Raw genomic sequence first — 7,578 nt, forward strand, 5'->3', positions numbered from 1 at the left:
ATACCTTCACTTGCCAACTTTTCCAAGAATTTTATGTGTTGTTCCTCTTGAAATTTTCACCACTTGATCCTAGGCTCCACTAGTGGTCTTCTCCTCCTTATATAACTTCTACCTCGAAAATCAAGTACCACAAGTCTATGTTGGTTGATGTCCTCTCACCCGGAATCACCTTACAATTGGTGAAGCGCTGTCTTAAAGCAATCCTTACTAAGAAGTCGATCTGACTCCTATTACCTCCACTCTCATGAGAGTGTCTTTTCTCGAACCAAGTGTTCATTAGACCCATGTCATATGCCAATGCAAAATCCAAAATAGTATTTCCCGCTTCATTCCGATCTCATACCCAAAACCACCATGAATGCTTTCAAATCCATCACGACTCGAGCCTACATGTCCCTTGAAATCCCTACCAATGATCAATTTCTCACTTCTAGGGACACGTTGCACCACTTTTCCAGATCCTCCCAAAATTCTTGTCTAGTTGAAGCATCTAGTCCTGCTTGTGGTGCATAGGCACTCACGATAGTTACAGCTTCATCCCTTTCACAAGCTTAATACTCATAATCCGATCACTCTTTCAAGACACGTCCACTACATCATCAACGTATTCTCCGTCAATAAGGATACCTACCCCATTCCTACCCCTAGTGTTTCCTGAATACCAAAGCTTATAACCCCACGGAACTATTTCTATTGCCTTGTTTCAAACCCACTTGGTCTACTGCAAACATAAAATGTTAATTCTCCTCCTTCTCATAACCTCTACTAGACCTGTCAAAAATCGACCCGACCCGAAAGTTGATCCAAACTCGAACCAAAAATAGTGGGTCTTGAACAAAATTGTGTGACCCGTAACCCGATTTTATCCGAACCCGAACAACCCGAAAAGTAATTAGTCAAAATTCGACCGAACCCGTTTCTAACCCGACCGATCGAAAATCATTAAATTTATAGTAATAAATGATATAATGAGGAATTTTAAGCATAGTAAACACGTTGTTGTTAAAATTATTAGGTGTAATATGATTTTAATTATTAAATGCAATTTAGGGTTGAATTTGACTAAAATATAAACTTGTTCTGGGTCTTGAACAAACATTTGTAAACCCGAACCCAAAAGTGACAGACCCGAGTTAACCCGAACCCGAAAATAATTTTTTAGAACCTGACCTGACCGACCCGTTTGACAGTTCTAACCTCTACTAATTCGACTGATCTCTCTGTCAAATAGCCAATGTTCCAAGTCCCAAAATGCATCCTACTACCCTTACCCTTATGTAATACCCCGAATTTTTAAAATTCGATTAATTATGCTTAAAATCGATTTAAATCCTAAAATTCGAGCTTTTTTTTTTTTAGTTAATTAACGAAGTTTTATTTCGCTTGAATTTTTAATATTATTACACGATTTATTAATTTTTAGATTCTATGATAAAATTTCAAATTTTACGAGCTTAAGCTACTTTTTAAAAATCTAAATTATTCCGTGATTTATTTCGGATTTTTAATAATTTCGGAACGTTCTTATTCGAAAACTAAATTTATTTTTCGTTAACGATATTTTTATAAATAATTATTTTAAAACTTGGTTTTAATTAAACTTTTCTATTCCAATTAGTTTCCTAAAAATAGAGAACAATTTTCAGAAATCTTGCCTAACTAAGTGAAATGACCAAAATGCCCCTAAGGAACAAATTGGCATCTTTCCTTCTCTTTCCTTGCTATTCACGTACAAACAACAACAAGAATGAAGGAATTCCTTCATTCCTTTCTACCCACAATTCAGACTACATTCATGCCTTGATTCCCAAGGATTTCACTCAACTCAACACTATAAATAAGCCACAAATTGTCACCATTTTTCCAACCAAAAATCAGTTTAACCAAAACTGGAAACCACTCCTCCCTTGTTTCCTGCCTTATTCGAACCACCACCATCAGTGGCTTCCTTCCACAGAAACCACCACCACCATTAACCACCTCACCTACCACCCCTACCACCACTGACTATCACCAACACCACTCGACCACCGCACGCACCACAAACTCCCACCCTCCTCCTTCTCCCGCGCACTCCCCTGCTCTCTCTTTCCTTTCCCCTGCTGCGCCACCACGCCACCAGGCCATCATACCACAACCACCATCATAAATTGACCTCCTGCCCCAATCCCCGGCGAGACGCCGCCCAAAACCGCCGCAAGAACACCCCCAAACTCCCCTGTTTCCTTTCCCCTTGCTCGCACTCCTCCTCCTTCCCTCGCCTGTAACGCCACCGCACAACCACCACCATCAGTACCGCACCCCGGCGCTGCACCGAGCCACCCTGCCACCTCCTCCCTTGGCCTCTCTCCTTCCCTTCGTGCTCCTTCGTACCCTCCTCTGCTTCGTGTTTCCATTCCCAGGAAACCGAAAATCAGATTTCAAAATGAAATCTTGATTTTTGTTTCCTCAAACCCAATTTTAAAGTTGGGCCATTTTAGTTGGGCTTTTGGGTGAGTTAAAATTGGATAGTTGATTTCAGATTTTCTATTTAGTCATATTAATGTTTTAACATTTTCTTTTATAATTATTCACTAATAAATCATTATTACTTTTCGGGTTTGATTATCGATTTTACTAAAGTAAATTACTAGCTTTATTTAACAAAAAAAATGGAATTTAAATGATATTTTGAGTAAATCGACTTATGGAATATAAATATATATTTTGATTGATATTTCGACTAATAATTAAATTAGGAAAAATTATGTTTTATTGAAATTCGTTAATTATAAATGAATTCATATAAAACTTATTATTTATAAGATGTTAATTTTAAATTATTTATCGTTTTAATAACTAATTCAATAATTTAATATTTTGAAAGAATTCGGACTCGGAGCTCAGAAAGAACGAACCAAGGGCAACGCTTAACAATCGTGGAATTGAGGTAACGGTTATTGCTAGTACCCGCAATCCCTTCGAAATGTATTTATGAATAATGTTGTGAATGATTGATGTTTTATAATGATGTTCTATGATTTGCGGGATTACAAGTATGATTTGATTGAATTGTTTTATGATAATGCAGCTTTATGCAAAGTATTGCTTTAATGAATTATTATTCCTGAAAGTAATGATTTTATGAAATAAAGAGATTTAATGGTTTTATTGAACAATCCTGAATGAATGAGATTTTCCTGATTAATGTTCAACTAAAAGAAATGTAAACATGATAAATGAAAGTGTAAGAACTGGTCAAGTTCCCCTGATATGGAGCCCAGGCTCCCCCTGATAAGAAGCACTGGCTTCCCCTGATATGGAACCAAGGTTCCCCCTGATAAGAAGCACTGGCTTCCCCTGATATGGAACCAAGGTTCCCCCTGATAAGAAGCACTGGCTTCCCTTGATATGGAACCAAGGTTCCCCCTGATAAGAAGCACTGGCTTCCCCTGATATGGAACCAAGGTTCCCCCTGAAATGAAGCACTGGCTTCCCCTGTTATGGAGCATTGACTCCCCCTGTTATGAAGCACTGGCTTCCCCTGTTCGTAGGAGACGTCCTACCATGTTTTCCTGTAAAGTCATGAAGACCAGAATAAATACTGTTAAAAGGAAAAAGAGTAATGAAATGACGTTCCTGAAATTAATGTTCCTGAAATGATGTTTTTGAAATGATGCTTCTGAAATATTGATTTATTAAATGTTTTACTATATTCTATTCTCCCTGTTTATTAAATAAAATGAATTGAAATGATGTTACGATGCTAGGGTAACTTGTTACTGAGTCTTCGGCTCACCGTTTTGTTTTCCGTTTTAGGTACTGCTGGGGACCACGGAAACGAGTAGTGGCGAGGATTTCACTATTACCAAGTTCACCTAAGTTGATGTTAAGTTGTAACAAGTTTAAGTAAAGATTCTTGATTAAGTTTCGTACTTTTATTAAGGAATTGAGAAGGATGATTATGTGAATTTTGGAGTTTAATAGCTTATGATTGATAGTTGCCTTGTAATTCCCAAGAGGGAGTTACGGCGGGTAATGTCCCGACCGAATTAGGTTAATTCCGCTGCTAAGTATTCCTTAATAAGTGATTTAGCGGTCGGGGTGTTACAGTTTGGTATCAGAGCCAAGGTTCTGGACCATAAGTGCTAAACCTTACGGGTTTTGCGCATAGTAGAATTCAATAGGCTTTAAGCAAAGACTTTTTAAGGAATAAGTTAAAAATAATATGTTAAAATCATGTTAAGTTAAAATGAAATGAGTGTGAGTGTAGGAACGGGCTGAATAGGGGATTATTTTCCTATTATGTATATTTTCCTGATTGAGCATGTTATGCAGAATGTCGACTATCGAGGTGACTAACGATATTAACGATGGAGCGCACAACGAGCACAACGTCCATGTCAACGATGACACTATCTACGAGGATGTTGCCCACGATGATCCCTATGACGATCAACCTATCGAAGATCACAAAGAAAGGATGGAACGATTAGAAACCGTTAGCACGATGTTAGCTGAATTAATCAAAGATTCTCAGAAAAAGAAATCGACGAATGCGAACGAAAATGCGTCAATGTTCAAGAAGTTTTCATCCCTGAACCCACCATCTTATGATGGCAAGCCCGACCCTGTAGAATCCGAGGATTGGATTAACCGCATAGATCAGTTGTTTGAAACCTTGCAATGTCCTAAGGAATGGAGAGTCGATTTCGCCGTGTTTTACTTAACGGGTCAAGCAAGTTTATGGTGGAAAGTTAATAAGGAAAGGAAGAATGAGCCTAGATTTAGTTGGACCGAACTGCAAAAGTTATTAAGAGACAAGTTTTATCCACCATCCCTGAGGAAACAAAATGAAGACGAGTTTTTACACTTGCAACAAGGAACAATGAGTGTTATGGAATATGCAAACAAGTTCATGGAATTGTCAAGATTTGCACCGGAGCTGGTATCAACAGAACAATCTAGGATGAACCGTTTTGAGCGAGGTCTTCATTTGAAATACCAAGATAGGTTGGCAACTCAAAGGTTTACTTCCTATCAAGATATGGTTGATATTGCAGTTAATGTCGAACGAGTTGTATTACTACGAGAAGCACAAAATGTTGGTGATAAAAGGAAGAATGATAATCAAAACCATGAAGTAGCTAAAAGGCCAAACCAAGGAAACCATAATTATAGAAGAGACCAAGGTCATAATGATAGAGCAGCTCGTAGTGTATGGTGTGCTAAGTGTGGAAAGAGAAACCATACTGAAAGTGAATGTCGTGCAGGAACGAAGACGTGTTATCGATGTGGAGGAAAAGATCATTTTGTCAGGGACTGCCCTAAACCACCTCCCACAGATACTGGAAGAGCAACCTCGACCAATCATGAACGAAACAACAACAATGCTAGGGTTAATCATGACCCACCACGACCACCAATATCTGGAAAGGCTTACATGATGAGAGCTGACGAAGAAGATGACGCCAACGCTGATACTATTTCAATTTAGTTCTTATGTACGTTTGAACCTAAGTTTCCTGTTTTAGATTTGAATCATGTTATAGATCTTTTGTCAAGGACATGTTATGAAATGTTTAAGGATCATTAATGTCCTCAAGGAAGTTTATGAAAGAATTAATAAAAGCATGATTTTGTGGATATGAATTATTTTAAGGAACTTTTATGTTTATGAATTATTTAAGGTTGATTTTTAGAGTACCGAAAGAGCATGAGTTTGTATTTAAGGATGAATGATAGAGTACAAGAAGAGTGTGAGTTTGTAAAAGATGAATCATCACTTAAATCAAGATTATTCAGGGTTCAAAGCGTTTAAGTTATGGTTAAGGTTGATTTTATGGGTTATTTTCCCCGCACCTTTCATAATGATTGTTTTGTGGTTATAAGCACCTAAGTATATTTCCAGATATGTTAAGGAAGCTAAGCTAGAAATCTTAAAAAAGTTATGCAAAAATATTATGTGATCGAGACCAAACATGATTGATGGTGAAAATATGAAATTTAGGTCACACATAGAGTTATGAGGATTATACCAAAGGAAGTTATCAGGAATTAGTCTGTCAGTAAGGTTAATGGTGTTTTTAGTCTACCTTTCCGCATCATTTATAGGATTGTTTTTGAAAGAATGCCTGATAATCTCCATAAAGAAAGCTAAGCGAGGAAATGTAAGGTTTGCAAAAATGTTATGTGGAAAATTGATAGATTAAAAAGTGATACCGCAAGTGCACGGTGTCTGTTGTTAGCAGATACTTAGCAAATACGGGTCGATCCCACAGGGAGACAAGTTCTATTAGTTTTTGTCCAATTAAATAAACTATTTCAGTAAACAAAAGTTGATTTTGATTTATAAACTAAAGAAACTAAAGCAATAATGTAAATGAGAATTTATCGATGAATTAAAGGTCTAGGGCGTCTGTTTGGTTCACCGTGCTTATACCAATCCAAGAACACAAATCAATTCGGAAATGAATAAACTAAGCTGAGTAATTAAAGTACATGCTAAACCTACGGTCGGGTCTTAACACTTTCAATTCAACATATGCAGTACGATCGCTAACATAATCAGAATTGCCAATTGCACTAAGCCTCTAAAAACACGATCTTTCGATTCTAATTCCTATTAGCTAGATAATTAATCCATGAAATTGGCCGATAACATGAATCAACGATTAAGAACAAATCAATTGGAATTACTCAAGCAATAATCTATAGATTAGCAAACTTTATTGCATAACAATCATGGTATAAACATGGCTTCCCTAACTTAGCCCTAGAATATAACTACTCGCTCATAATTGAATTAACAAGCATGAAATTCATAATGAAAACGAGATTCATAATCAAAGGACGAATTAATCTAAGAAACGAAAATAATAAGAAAGAATAAAAGCAAAAGAAATTATTGAATTACCTCTAGATTGATGAATTGAAAATTGAAAGCTAGGGTTCAACAATGGAAAAGGGAAGAAAAACAAAACTCACGTGAAAAGCGTTCTCAGGGATTTGAAAACGTACAGGAAAATAAAAAGCATAAGGGAATACATTAATTCCCTTGAGGTATTTTAGTGTTTCCTAAATTCTCAACAAAAAAGAAAAAATAATAATAATTACATAAGTTATCATTTAATTGAACGATCACGAGAAACGATGCAACGAACCCGCATGGAAGTAGCTGGGCGGAGAAACCAGCGGGCCCGCTGGTGGGTCGCTGGTTTTCGCGCCCAAGGGGAAGATTGGGCCATCGTTTTGGGCTTCGGGCGAATCGGATAGTCGAGCCATCTTGTTTATGTCATAACTCTTGTTCTACAATGCCTATAAGGACGTGTGACCTGTCGTTGGAAATCTCTTGAAGTCTACTTTCTAGGCCAATAAAAATCGCCTCATTCCGACATGTAGAACTTGAGATATCATCAAAAGAGTGAACGCTTGTCCGTTTTGATGCTTAGAAAAATAGCGTTTAGCTTCGTTATTGACTCAAAATTATCCCTAGAGATATGCAATGATCCTCGAGTCAACATTCCATCCGTTCATCATCCAAATCAACTCATAACACTCCGAAAGCATCCAAATGACCGTAAAATCACATGAAACATT

The sequence above is a fragment of the Spinacia oleracea genome, chromosome 4 (genome assembly GCF_020520425.1).
Source record: "Spinacia oleracea cultivar Varoflay chromosome 4, BTI_SOV_V1, whole genome shotgun sequence".
NCBI lineage: Eukaryota > Viridiplantae > Streptophyta > Magnoliopsida > Caryophyllales > Amaranthaceae > Spinacia > Spinacia oleracea.